Source organism: Notamacropus eugenii, chromosome 5, assembly GCF_028372415.1.
Source record: "Notamacropus eugenii isolate mMacEug1 chromosome 5, mMacEug1.pri_v2, whole genome shotgun sequence".
NCBI classification, from domain to species: Eukaryota; Metazoa; Chordata; class Mammalia; order Diprotodontia; family Macropodidae; genus Notamacropus; species Notamacropus eugenii.
Genome location: NC_092876.1, coordinates 44,035,239 through 44,047,626, shown reverse-complemented (window position 1 = coordinate 44,047,626; position 12,388 = coordinate 44,035,239). Strand labels below are relative to the sequence as shown.

Below are 12,388 nucleotides of genomic sequence, written 5' to 3'. Positions count from 1 at the left end.
GTATTGCTTATAGACACTCCCTTCTCTCCACTAACAAGGCCCTGAATTAAGAGGGGGGATGATAATCACTGGGCTGTTCTTCATGCTTGGAATGCACTTTGTCCTTAACTGTCTCTTAAAGACTGTCTTTTACTTCCCAGCTCCCTTTAAGCCTTCGCTCAAATACCACCTCTTACATGAAGCCTTCCTTGATTTCCCCAGTCATTAGTACCACCCTTCTCCCCATGTAACTTTGCATTTGCTTATAACTTTAAAAGATAGATTTACTTAATTAAAATAAATAAAATTAATTTAAAAGTTAATTTAAATGTAATTGAATTTCATAATTTAGTGTAGATCTTCAATATATTTTGTATATCTGTTTACATTTTCTTTTCACCAACAAATAGAACGTGTTTTGAGGTGAGGGACTATCTTTTTTTAGTGCCTAGCAAGAGCATTAAATAGGTATTTAATAAATGAATTAATGTAGTTAGTCAACAGTAGGATGGGGTTGCCTCTAGAGGTGACATTTGTTTCTTTACGACTGGGAGGTTCCGAACAGAGGCTGGAAGACCCCTTCTCTGGTATACTGCTGTGGTCATCTTTGCTGGATGTGGGCTGGACAAGATGCCAGCCCAAGTCCCTTCCAGCTCAAAAATTCTGTGCTTCTGAGCTGGGTCAGCACCACTTGGTATCTGCATTTTAAAAAATATATGAGCCAACACAAAACAAATGAGAATAAATTAAAGCTGGAGATATTTGAGTCACATACAACTAAAGAAGAGAGGAAAGAACACTGGGCCTGAAGTCTCTCTGGGTCTCAGGTTTGTGGTCTTTCTTTCCAGGAAGGTGATAACTAGACCATCTCTAAGGGCCTTTCAACTCTGACATTGTGGGTTTCTGGGTTTCTAAAAGGAAGGATTTCCCACCTGCTCAGCAGAGAGGACAAAGTACTAGACCTCAAGCCGTTTGGAGGGCATGATGTCTCTAAACCTGGGAAGTTTGAGAAAAAGAAAAAACTCCTCCAAGATCAATATAAAATCCTCAGTTTGGTGTTCAAAACCCTCCTACTTTCTTCCCTTCCCCATCTTTTCCCATCTAACTCCTTGATATGTACTCTTCCATCCAGTAACAATGGCTCTTTCTGGCTGTTCCCCACATATGACACTCTGCCTCCTGACCCTGGGAATTCTCTTTGGCTATCCCTTATGCCTGGAATGCTCTCAATCCTCATCTCTGATTACTGACTTCTCTGGCTTTCTTTAAGATCCAGTTAAAATCCTACCATCTACAGAAAGCCTTTCCCCATTTCTTAATTCTAGAACCTTCGCTCTGTTAATTATTTCCTATTTATCCTGTATATAGGTTGTTTGTACATATCTGTTTACATGTTGTCTCCCCATTAGACTGTGAACTTCTTGAAGGCAGGGGCTGCCTTTTCCTTTTCTTTGTATCTCCAATGTTTGGCAAAGTATCTGGCACATAGTAGGTACATAATTAATGCTTATTGACTGTCTGTTCTTGGCCAAGTTACTTAACCTCTGGAGCTTGGAGCAGATGATCTCAAAGGTCCCTGAAGGCTCTAAATTTTTTATTCTGAGGTCTGGGCTAAGTGAAACATCGATTTACCTGAAAACCAGGCTGTATTACGTGATGCCCAGAAGTCTCTTCCAGTACTCAAGGATTAAATGGGTCTGGAAAGACCTCTACTCTCAGAGTTCACCCAGAACTTGGATACGTACTTCCCTGATGCACTTGGTATGTGCAATATTCTTCGAAATGATTCCTGCAGTGTCTACCTCATGAGCCTCTTACGAGGCTCAAATGAGATGATGTCTGACAAGTACTTTAAAAAGGGAGCTCCGTGAGGATAGAGGCCATATTTCATTTAAGCTTTGGACTCCTCCCAGCTTCTAGTAGGTGTTTAATAAATGATTCCTACTCTTTGACTTTCCCCAGGATGGGTTGGCTTATCCCAGTGCAGTTGCTGCCCACACCTTCTGCATCCAAAACTAGCTTGTATTAATTTTCTAAGTATTTCATATTTACTTATTGCATCCCCCAATGGAGTGTAAGCACTTTGAGAGAAGGAGCTAGCTTGTTTTTAGCACTGTATATCCAGTACCTTGAGCGTACCAGAAATGACTTGGTATTCATTTGTGCATACTTTGTATTTAATCTGTGTCCACTTTATTGCTTTCCTTCACTAGAGGGTGAGCTTCCTGAAGGCAGGTATCATTTCCATTTTTGGTTCTGCTCCCCCAGGGCCTGGCACAGTGAAGCTGCTAAATAAAGGCTTATTGGATGAGTAAAAGACATGGCATTTGAAGGTTGCTGAGGCTTCTGTCGAGGTTGCCTGGAGAGCTGAAAGGAGGAGAAAGCCTTGGCTGCTGTCAGCAGTGGAATCTCTGGTAATTACCCAAGCTATGTCCTTGCTTAGACAGCCAACCAAGCTGAAGACACACACCCTCTCCTGGGCAGTTGCTACAGCAGGTGAAGCAACAAACAGGGCTGTATGGAGAGACTTGCCTGCTCCCTGCCTCCAGGGTCAGGATGGAAGGTGCCAAATGAAAATCTGGTGCCAGAGCTGCCTTCTGAAATCCCTGGGTTTGAGAAGAGCTCTTTCAGTCCATCTCGTTCCAAATAGATGGACTCTGCCTCCAAAGAGTCTTCCCAGCTCCCAGTCACTTGCAACCGTTTGGCAATACGTCATGAGTTATAAGACCACAGGATCATAGACTTGGAATTGGAAGAAATCCTTACAGCCTATGTGGGCCAACACCCTCAGGTTGCAGATGGGTAAACTGAGGTCCAGAGAGGTTAAAGATCACCTAAATAGTAAACGACAGAGCAAGACCCCAGCCCTCTGACTCTAAATCTGCTCTTTCCATTATACCCTCATTTTCTCCTCTTGCCTTGAACATAGATGGGCTCAATAACTACTGGTTATTGAAAAGGGGAGATTAGGCACCATGTAAAAGGCATGTCTTGAGAGCAGCTAGGTGGTGCAGTGGATATAGTATTTACCCTGGAATCAGGAGGACCTGAATTCAATTTCCACCTAAGATTCTTACTAGCTATGTAATTTTGGGCAAGTTATCTAACCCTGACTGCCTCAAAAAGAAAGGAAGGAAGAAAGAAACACATATCTTGGTAAGACTGATATTGAGAGAGGAAAGTTTTACTGCTTTAAAAATATTCAGCATCCAGAGCTGGGAGGGCCTTTCAAAGCCATGTCTCTGGACAAAAACTGTTATTTTACAGATGAAGAAACCAAGTCTAAGTGATTTGCTCACAGTCACACCATAAGTTTCAAAGGCAGGACTTGACCCCCAGGTCTTCCTGACTCCAAGTCCAGTGCCCTACCCACTGCACCAGAAAAAGAAAGAAGTAGAAAGTCCTTAGAAGGAGAGAGGAATCTTTCTATACCATCCATTTCTCTTGTGTTACTTAGCTGCTTCTACACATGGTTGCTAAGCTTGCTCTTTAATCCAGAGCCAGGAATGATTCTCCAGTCAAGGGACTGAGCAACAGTGAAGCGCTCTGGGATCTGACAATCTGGGTTCAAATCCAGCCTGAGCCAACCTGTCTGACTTTAGGCAAGGCATTTCTTCTTTCTGGGCTATGGTATCTTCATTTGTAAACTGAGGGGATTAGATAAGAATGGTCTGTCTACAGTTCTATGGCTTCAGCTTGACTCTGAAACTATTCCAGCCTTGGACCAGGGCACAAGGAATAGTAAAGAGCATGTTTACATGGGATCAGAGATCTAGAGCTGGGAGGGACCTCAGAGGAAAAAAATGACAGAAACAAAAAGCCTACTTTACTGGCCAAACTTCACACATATTAAAGTGTACCAGATTGCATGAAAAAGTCACAGAAACCTGTCCAAGTGTTCTCCCCTAGTGAAGATGTATTTATTTATTTTCATTCATCCACCCATCCAATCTGGTAAAGCATAAGTAGCAAAAACCCATGAGTGTGAGAAGTTTGATCTTTGAATGGAACTCTTCCACCAAATCTGCATGGCTGCAGGCCTGAGCAGTGGAGGGCAATTACATCTGCTGTTTTATTCAAATGAGGCGACTAGAGCAAACTCTTGCAACATGCTTCATTTTGAATCCTACAGAAACAGCAGTATTATAGGGTGAGGCGAAGTTCTGCAGAGGGGCTACAACTCCAAACAGCTGGGAGGCCAGCTGTGGTCTGAACCAGCTTCTCTGGCTGCCCTGATAGATTAATTTTCATAAATGCTAATAGGTCATTTCCCTAGGGACTATTACTTTTGGCACCTCCCCTTGGATAGATTTCAACAGAAAGACAGAGAGCAGAAAGGAAAGGAGATGAAGAAGTCCAGCTGTGGACCAGAGTTTATCTATAGGACTCTGGCTTACTGGCTATTTGCTCCCCAAGAGCTCCCTCTGATTTGAGGGTTACACATCCCTGCTTCCTCCCCCACAGGCCAGATCCCCACAGTGCAGGGGAGCAGTTGCCAAACCCACAAAATGCTGAATCACAAAGCTGAGGCACAGAGGGGGAAGTGGGGGTGGGGGGTGGGGAAGAAAGAGAAGAGTTACTGATCCCCAGACAGTCCACCCGGAGCACGGCCAGGGGACCTGGCCAAAGGGTAACTCTCCCTTGGGGCTCCTGGGAGAAGCTGGAAGCGGGGAAAGGTGAGCCCCTGGGGGGAGTCCTATGTGGCCTGGCACCTCTGGAGAGGGATGCTCTGGCAGCAGCTGCAGGAGGAGGAAGTGGTAAAGCAGCCAGGCTACCAGTCTCACAGAGGAGCTGCAGCAGGAAGGCGGAGAGGGCACGCAGGCACCCTGATACTCCACGCCGGGCCCAGGATGGGGAGTGAGAGGGCAGAGGGAGGGGACGACGGGGCCGGAAGGGCTGGCGGTGATGGTCCGGAGCCTGCAAGAGATCACAGGCTGAGGGGAGGGGAGCATGGAAAAAAAGCAGCTTCAGAAGGGAAGGGGGGAGAGGCCAGAAAGGGGTGAGAAGATGAAAAGGATCCAAGAGAGGGAGGAAGGAACATGCGAGAGAAAAGAGAAAAGGGGCAAAGCAGAAGAAACAGACGGGGGGGCTGCGGATGAGCAGGAGGTGGGAAACTGGCAAAGGGAGGGGAGGAAAGGGACTGAGGACGGGGAGAAGGGGGGGATGGAGGTGGGGAGGGAAAGAGGGCGGGTGGGAATAGGAGACGGGGAAATAGAGGCAGAGGAGAGGGAGTCTTCTAGGCCGCCCAGCCTCCTCCGGTTACGATGAATTCACTGAGGCTCAGAGAGGGTGGTGACTCGCCCAAGGTCACACAGCTGACCCACCGCAAAGGTGGCACCTGAACCCAGTCCCGGGGGCTTCGGACCCGGGGCTCTTCCTCCGGACCACGCCGCCACGCTGGGGGCAGGGAAGGGGAAGGATGGGGACCCCTCGAAGCAGCATCCAGGCCGGGCCGGCAGCGCCCGCCCAGCCAGCCCCGCTCCCGCGGCGGACGGAGCGGAGCGCGCACCGCGCGGGCCCTGTCCCCCCTCGCCCCCGCCCTGTTCACCTGCGCTCGCTCACCTGGGGGGCTGCGGCTGCGGCTCCGGCTCCGGCTCTTATTCCTAACTCCGGCTTTTCCTTCCCGCCCTCTCCCGAGGCTGAGTTCAGAGCCTCCGAATCCCGCTCACCCAGGCAGGTTCCGCTCGCAGCATCTCCACCTCGTGGGACTCCCGAGGCCACGCCCTCTACCGATTCCCATTGGTTCTGACAGTCTCCCGTCACCCTCCCATTGGTCGTGAATCCGCCAGTCATGCAAATCAGGACCGGCCAATTGCCGCAACGACTAGGCGACACCCTCCCGGTCGGGCTTCGGCGGCCTGGACTCTGATTGGCCCATAAGGGCCGCGGCCCCTGATGACGGTGCTTGTGGGGGCGGGTCCTTGGCCTGGGACAACTCCGGCCTTCCTATTCCGCCCACGTTGGACCCGGTTGCCCGGTAGCGGGTAGAACCGGCAGCCTTCTCCTTAGGTCTCCGTACTGGTCCGGAAGACATGCAGCTCAGGTGGGCTCCACTCCCAGGTCGGCCGGGCCCCTTGTGGGGAGAGATCTCCCTTCTGAAAGGCGCTTCCTTCCTCCGCGGAGGTAGCGGTGGCCCGTCACCTCGGTAACCACGCCGGGTGGCGGGCGGAACCATTGAGCCCTGAGGGGGGGATGGGGCGGAAAGAGACGATGGGAGAGGCTTCCCGGAGGTCGGAGGGCTCGGGGTCCCACATAGGAGAGGTCTGCCAAGGCCATCTTGTGACGTCCAAGAGCCTGGCTGTGCCGGGAGAGCGAGGCGGAGGGCGAGATCTAGGTGGGAAGAGGGGTCGTCCCCCCGCGAGGACAGTTGGTTTGTCCCTCGGCGATCAGGCCCAGAGGGGCCCGCGGTGGCGACCCCGACTCCTGACCCGCGCCCTCTGACCTCAGCTGCTTGGTCCAGATCCCTCTCCCTCCTATTCCCGAGTCTCTTTATTGCTTATTTTGAGGCAAGCCGAGGAAGGGCTGGTCCGGGACGTCGGCTGGGCTTTTCTCCCCTTCCAGCCCCACCTTCTCCCCTCCCCGGTTTGTGCCTCGGGTGCTGGAGGGGTGCGCCCCTTCCACCCCGGTGCCCCCGGGGTCCATGCCCCCTGACCCCAGTCCCCCAGTCCCTCCTAGTCCCCCAGACCCCTAGTCCCCCCCCTTCCCAGTCCTTGCTCCCTTCTCCCCCCTGGCTTTCCCCCTTCTTCCTCCTAGCCCTCCCCCCGAGTTCCGAACGTCCCCTTCGCCTCTGCCCCGTCTTGTCTTCGCTTTTTTCTTTCCCCTCCCTTCACTCTTTCCTCCTCTTACTCCTTTTCACTTTACCCAAGTCCTCTTGCCTTGGGAATAACCTCCCCTCAGATCCTTCCCTTTCAAAATTTCCCCATCACTCAATTTCTCTCCTTCCTGCCCCTTTTTTAAATTTTTTACCTATTCCCAAATCCTTCCCTTTTGTGATCCCACTCCACTAAGCCGGGCTAGGGCAGGCGAACAACCCTCAGCCTTCCTTTCCTCCCACGAAAATTGTCTGAAGCAGCCTCACTTTCATCATCAAAATGTGGGGAAAAAAGGCCTTTGGGACGCTGAAAACTTACCTCCTTCCCCGAGGACTCTGCTTTTTGTTCACCTTTGGCCATGTTTCAGTTGTATTCTCATGCCAGCTTTGTTGCCCTAGAATACTATTGGCTTTTCCTCCATGGATTTCCTTATGTCATTTTCTTCTCATGGCCCATATATAGATATAGATATAGATATAGATATGTACATATCTATATCTATATCTATATATAGACACATCTGTATGTATATCTATATAGGCTGAGGGTGTGTGTGTGTGTGTGTGTGTGTGTGTGTGTGTGTGTGTACACACACACCCCTTTTTCCTCACCAGCTTGTCTTTCTATCAATCTCTATTTATATATCTCCTACCTTTTCCTTACTGGGCAACTACGTGGTGCGGTGGATAGAGCACCAGTGCAGGAGTCAGGAGGACCTGAGTTCAAATCTCACCTCAGACACTTGACACTCACTAGCGGTGTGACCTTGGGCAAGTCACTTAACCCCATTTGCCTCATCCTGGGTCATCTCCAGTCATCCTGATGAATCACTGAATTCTGATGGCTCTGGAGGAGAAGTGAGGCTGGTAACCTGCACAGCCTTCCCTCACTCAAAACAGTCAAGTGTGAGTCAGGTCATTATTTCTCTGATGGCATGGTCTTCTTTGGCAACAAAGGACGAACACACATACCTTTTCCTCACTAGTTTATTCAGAATGTGTTCAAACTCCTCCACTTGGAAAATTTTGACAATATTTCCCCATATTTCTTTCATTCTCTCATTCAATGATGGAACTGAATCCAACTAATATTAATTCAATTGAGTAAACATTTGTGAAGGGCCTACTGTGTGCCAGAGAGGAAAGGGGCAAGCATGTATTAAAGGCTAGCTATCCTCTAGGCACTATGCCAAGGGCTTTACTTGTATTATCTTACTTGAATCACACAACCACCTCATGAGGCCGAGGTACTGCGATCCACATTTCACATTTGAAAAAACTGAGGCAGAGGTTAAGTGGTTTGCCCAGGGGACAGGGTTCAAATTCAGGTCTTTCTGACACCAGGCCCCTCACCCTATCCACTGGGCCACCTAGCTGCCTTACTGTCATTTTCCCTGGGAACATAAAGGTGTAGAAGAAATTCAAGTTAGATTTATTAGTCCTTGATACCGGTTAAGATAGATGATTTTGTCCTTGAAAGAAAAATATTAAATACCAAATTGATCTTCAAGTTGCAGAAGATAAAATATATACTTGAGCTAATTAAAATATCTTTATGACATTGCTTTTGGCCCACCGTGCTCATGGTAAGCATAAGTAAACAGATAATCATAAAGATAATTACTACTTATTTGCCAGCATCTGTTACATAAAGAAGTGAGACTCAGTTAAGCCATATCATCCTGAGAGCATCTGTAGATGAAACTGGAAGGAGACCAACAAGTAAGTGTGAAAGGAAACAGATTTGCCAGCTTATCTACAGCTAACTATACTCGTCACTGAATAACGGTGTAATAGCCATGGTGTTTCATTCTTTTGCCTCAGGATCTGGTCTGCTATAAAGGGGAGTAGAAATAGCACTTAGGATAATAGTGGGAAGAAACCCTGGACTTGACCAAACACATGAAGAACTCAGTCTTGGGGGTGATGTAATTTTAAAGGCATTCAAGGTTTGACTTTCAGGCTTCTTCAGAGGGCAGAGGATTCCAAAAGAATGGAAATATCATAGATGGTTTTATTATTCAAGGTGACTGAGAAGACAGCAACAACCACCAACCAAATGCTCACTTTTTGATTTCTGTGAAATCTTTAAGGAAAATTATCTCTGGCAATATGGAAAGTATCCTTGTGGAAAACATGAGAAAGGAACAGGCAGTCCTTTAGAAGTGATTTTCTCCAAGACTATTTTCATAATCACTCAATTGAGAGATGTAGAGCACTCTGTGTGTAGTGATTAAAAAAGGTGGGGGTGGGGGGAGAAATATGACTCTGTAGGGTAAAATGTAGCCAAGACTCTCAGGATTCCTTGATAGAGTCAACCAGACGGAGAACTTGGTTCCATAATCGTTTCAATTTAATTAAACTTAACTAGCATTTTTGACGTGCTTTCTAATCATGGCTAGTATTTCTATAATGCTTTAAGGTTTGCAAGGTGCTTTCCAAATAACATCTTGTTTTATCCTTACAACAACCCTGGGAGGTAGACACTGTTGCTATTCCTATTGTACAGATGAGGAAACTGAATCAGAGAGAGGTGAGGTGTTTTGCCCAGCATCTGTCAGTCAAGTCAGTCAGCACCTTCTGTGTGCTAGGCACTGTGCTAAGTCTGGGATACAAAGAAAGGTAAAATAGCAGTCCCTTTCTTCAAGAATGAATTCTTCAAGTCTAACGGGAGAAACAATATGCAGATAGTTATGTACACATAAGCTATATGTGGGTTAAGTGAGACAAACAACAGAAGGAAGGCCTTAGTATTAAGGGAGATTGAGGTGGTATCATACCTAGGACTGAAAGGAAGCCAGAGAGAGCTAGAGAAAATGCATGGCTTTGGGAGATTGAGGGTGAGGGACAGCAAAGGAGGTCAGTGTTACTGCATCACAGAGCATATGGCAGGGATTCAGATATGGGAAGGTGGGAAGGGCCCATCCTTCAAAAGAAAGGCTTTGAATGCTGCAGGAGTTCATATTTGATCCTGGAGGTGGAAGGGTTGACTATTGAATTTCATCAAGTAGGGTGATGTAGTCAGATCTGTGCTGTAGGAAGATAAGTCTGACAATCAAATACATGAACTAGAGTCAAGACAAGTGTGGAGTAAGCCAACAGACATGAGAGCCTGCGCCAGAGCACTGGCAGTGTCAACAGAGAGGCAGGACTTTGTGTGAGATGTGGTGCTTCTGACAGGCACTGGGAGGTTATAAAGAGTGAGAGTATGGGAATGGGGTGGAGAATAAGTTCAGGTTTAGACATGTTGAGTTTAGGATGTCCCCAAGATAAGATGTCCCTGTTCAAAATGTTCCTGAGACATCCTGTTAACGATGTCCACCAGACAGTTGGAGATGCCAAACTGGAGATTAGGACAGGAGTTAGGGCTGGATAAATAGATCTGAGATCATCAGCTTAGAGATAATCATCGAATCTGTGGAAGCTGAGATCACCAGAAGACATAGAATAGAGGGAGAAGAGGGCCCAGAGCAGAGACTTGGGGATATCCATCATTAGAGGTCATGACCTGGATGAAGATCCAGCAAAAGATTGAGCAGTGGTCAGGCATGCAGAAGGAGAACCAGGAAGGAGCCATGCCATGAAAACTTGGAAGAGAATATCAGTGGCAGGAGTGGGATCCACAGTATCCAAGGATGCAGAGAGAAGTGAGAAGAGACCATTGTCACTTTGGAGAGGTCAGAAGCCAGGCTACTTACTACCAGAGCTAGTAAGCGTCTGAGGCTGGATTAGAGCGTAGGGCTTTGTGATCCCAGGGCCACTGTTCTACCTGCCTAGCTGCTCTATGACAGTTTTTCTAGGCATTGGAGATACAAAGACAAAAATGAAACATTCTGCCCTCAGAGTGCTTATATTTTACTGTTGGGAAATGATGTGTACGTATAAATTCAAAATAAATACAGAGTAAGTTCACAGTGATTTTGGTGTATTTGGGGGCACTGTAAAGTCGTGTTGGAGGGTGGGATCAGAAAAGGCTGGGTGCAAAAAAAAAAACCAATCCCCAAAAAACAAAAAAAGGGGGCAGCTACGTGGCACAGTGGATATAGCATCAGCTCTGGAGTCAGGAGGACCGGAGTTTGAATCTGGCCCCAGACACTTGACACTTACTAGCTATGTGACCCTCGGCAAGTTACTTAACCCTGAAGAAGAAGAAGAAAAGGGTGGGTGTGGTAGGGGGTACATGAGCTAAGGTTTTTTAGTAAGGTGGAGATCCTAAGTGGCAGAGGGGAGGAGAGAAAACATTCCAGCTTAGGGGGATGATGGCCTTTGCAAAAAGTACAGAGACAGATGGAATGTCATGTGTGAACCAAAAGTGAGCCAATTTGGCTGAAATAGAAAGTAAATGGAAAGTAGTGTGCCTGAATGGATAGATTGGCACTGGGCTTTGTAGGGCTTTAAATGCAGATGGAAGAGTTGGTATTTTATTCCAGAGACATTGGATCATTTGGAGGGGGTGGGGGCGAGTGGCACAGTCAGATCTGGGCTTCAGAGATATCACGTCTATAGCTATGTGGAAGATGAATTAATTGGAGAGGGTAGAGACTTAAGACAGTGAGCCAGTTTGGAGGCTAATGCAGTAGTCCAGGTCAAGGTGATGACAGTATGCCTTAGGGAGGTCACTGTGTGAGTGGAAGGAAGGTGGTGGTTATGAGGGACATTTTGGAGGTAGAATTGATAAAGCTGGTTAGTTGAAAGGCTGGGGGCAAGGCAAATGAGAGTCATGAGCTGAGAATGAGATTGTAAAGCTGGAAGATGGGTGGTGCTCTTAACAGAAATAGGCAAGTTCAGAAGGGGTTTAGGGGAATAGATAATGGGTTCTGTTTTAGATATGATGACTTTGAGATGCCTTCAGGACACTCATTTGGAAATGTCCAACATGTAGGTGGAGATGGGAGATGGGCACAGGAATGAAGGTTGGCTGTGTCAATTTGGGAGACAAAAAGATGCTGATTTAGCTCATGGGAACTAATGAGAGCTGAGAAGTGAGTACACCACAGAGCCCTACCCAGTGCCCACCTATAGATTGATGGTAGTAATGGGTGCTAATCCTGCAGAGATGACTGACAGAAAATAGTCAGACAGTAGAAGGAGATCCAGGAGAGAGCATGTCATAAAAAAACCTTGGGAAGGCAGGATGCAGAGGAAGGGGCTATTCAGTGGAGTCAAAAGCTCAGACACTTACTAGCTATGTGACCCTGGGCAAGTCACTTCACCGTTTGCCTCATTTTCCTCATTTATAAAATGAACTGGAGAAGGAAGTGGCAAACCACTTCAGTATCTCTGCCAAGAAGAACCCAAATGGAATCATAGTCAGACATGATTGAGAAATGACGGCAAAGGGCACATGAATGGGTAGAATGTGAAATAAGTATGTACTGACTAATTCAGTCAGTCTCTATCTCTTAGACAACCACTGCAGTTGGCAACAGGATGGGCCCATAATTCAGTGAGAGGAAAGAAAAAGAATGCTCTGTATTGGACTCTAAAAATAATATAGCCCTTTCAACACTACCAAGCTGTTTACTGTGGCAAAAACCCTTTTCAATACCAAATTTTCCAGTGATCCTACTGTGGATCATTGAATACCACGATCCCAGA

General features: G+C 47.3%; 2 protein-coding genes across 13 annotated transcripts in view; one reads left to right on the top strand and one right to left on the bottom strand.

The window, feature by feature from the left end:
* Positions 1–5,721, bottom strand: part of KCNAB2 (potassium voltage-gated channel subfamily A regulatory beta subunit 2) — a 198,118-nt gene extending 192,397 nt beyond the window's left edge. The window contains exon 1 of one of the 4 annotated variants that reach the window (XM_072608695.1): positions 5,542–5,721. The gene's annotated coding sequence lies outside the window, so the exon portion shown is untranslated. The remainder of the gene's footprint in view (positions 1–5,541) is intronic. The other 3 variants (XM_072608693.1, XM_072608696.1, XM_072608697.1) reach the window with 3 other exon arrangements.
* A 170-nt stretch (positions 5,722–5,891) lies between these two features.
* The window catches only part of NPHP4 (nephrocystin 4), a 169,312-nt gene continuing 162,815 nt past the window's right edge, over positions 5,892–12,388 (top strand). For 8 of the 9 annotated variants that reach the window (XM_072608685.1, XM_072608677.1, XM_072608678.1 and 5 more), the window contains exon 1: positions 5,897–6,022. The gene's annotated coding sequence lies outside the window, so the exon portion shown is untranslated. Of the gene's footprint in view, positions 6,023–12,388 lie in introns of all 9 variants that reach the window. The other variant, XR_011966968.1, reaches the window with a different exon arrangement.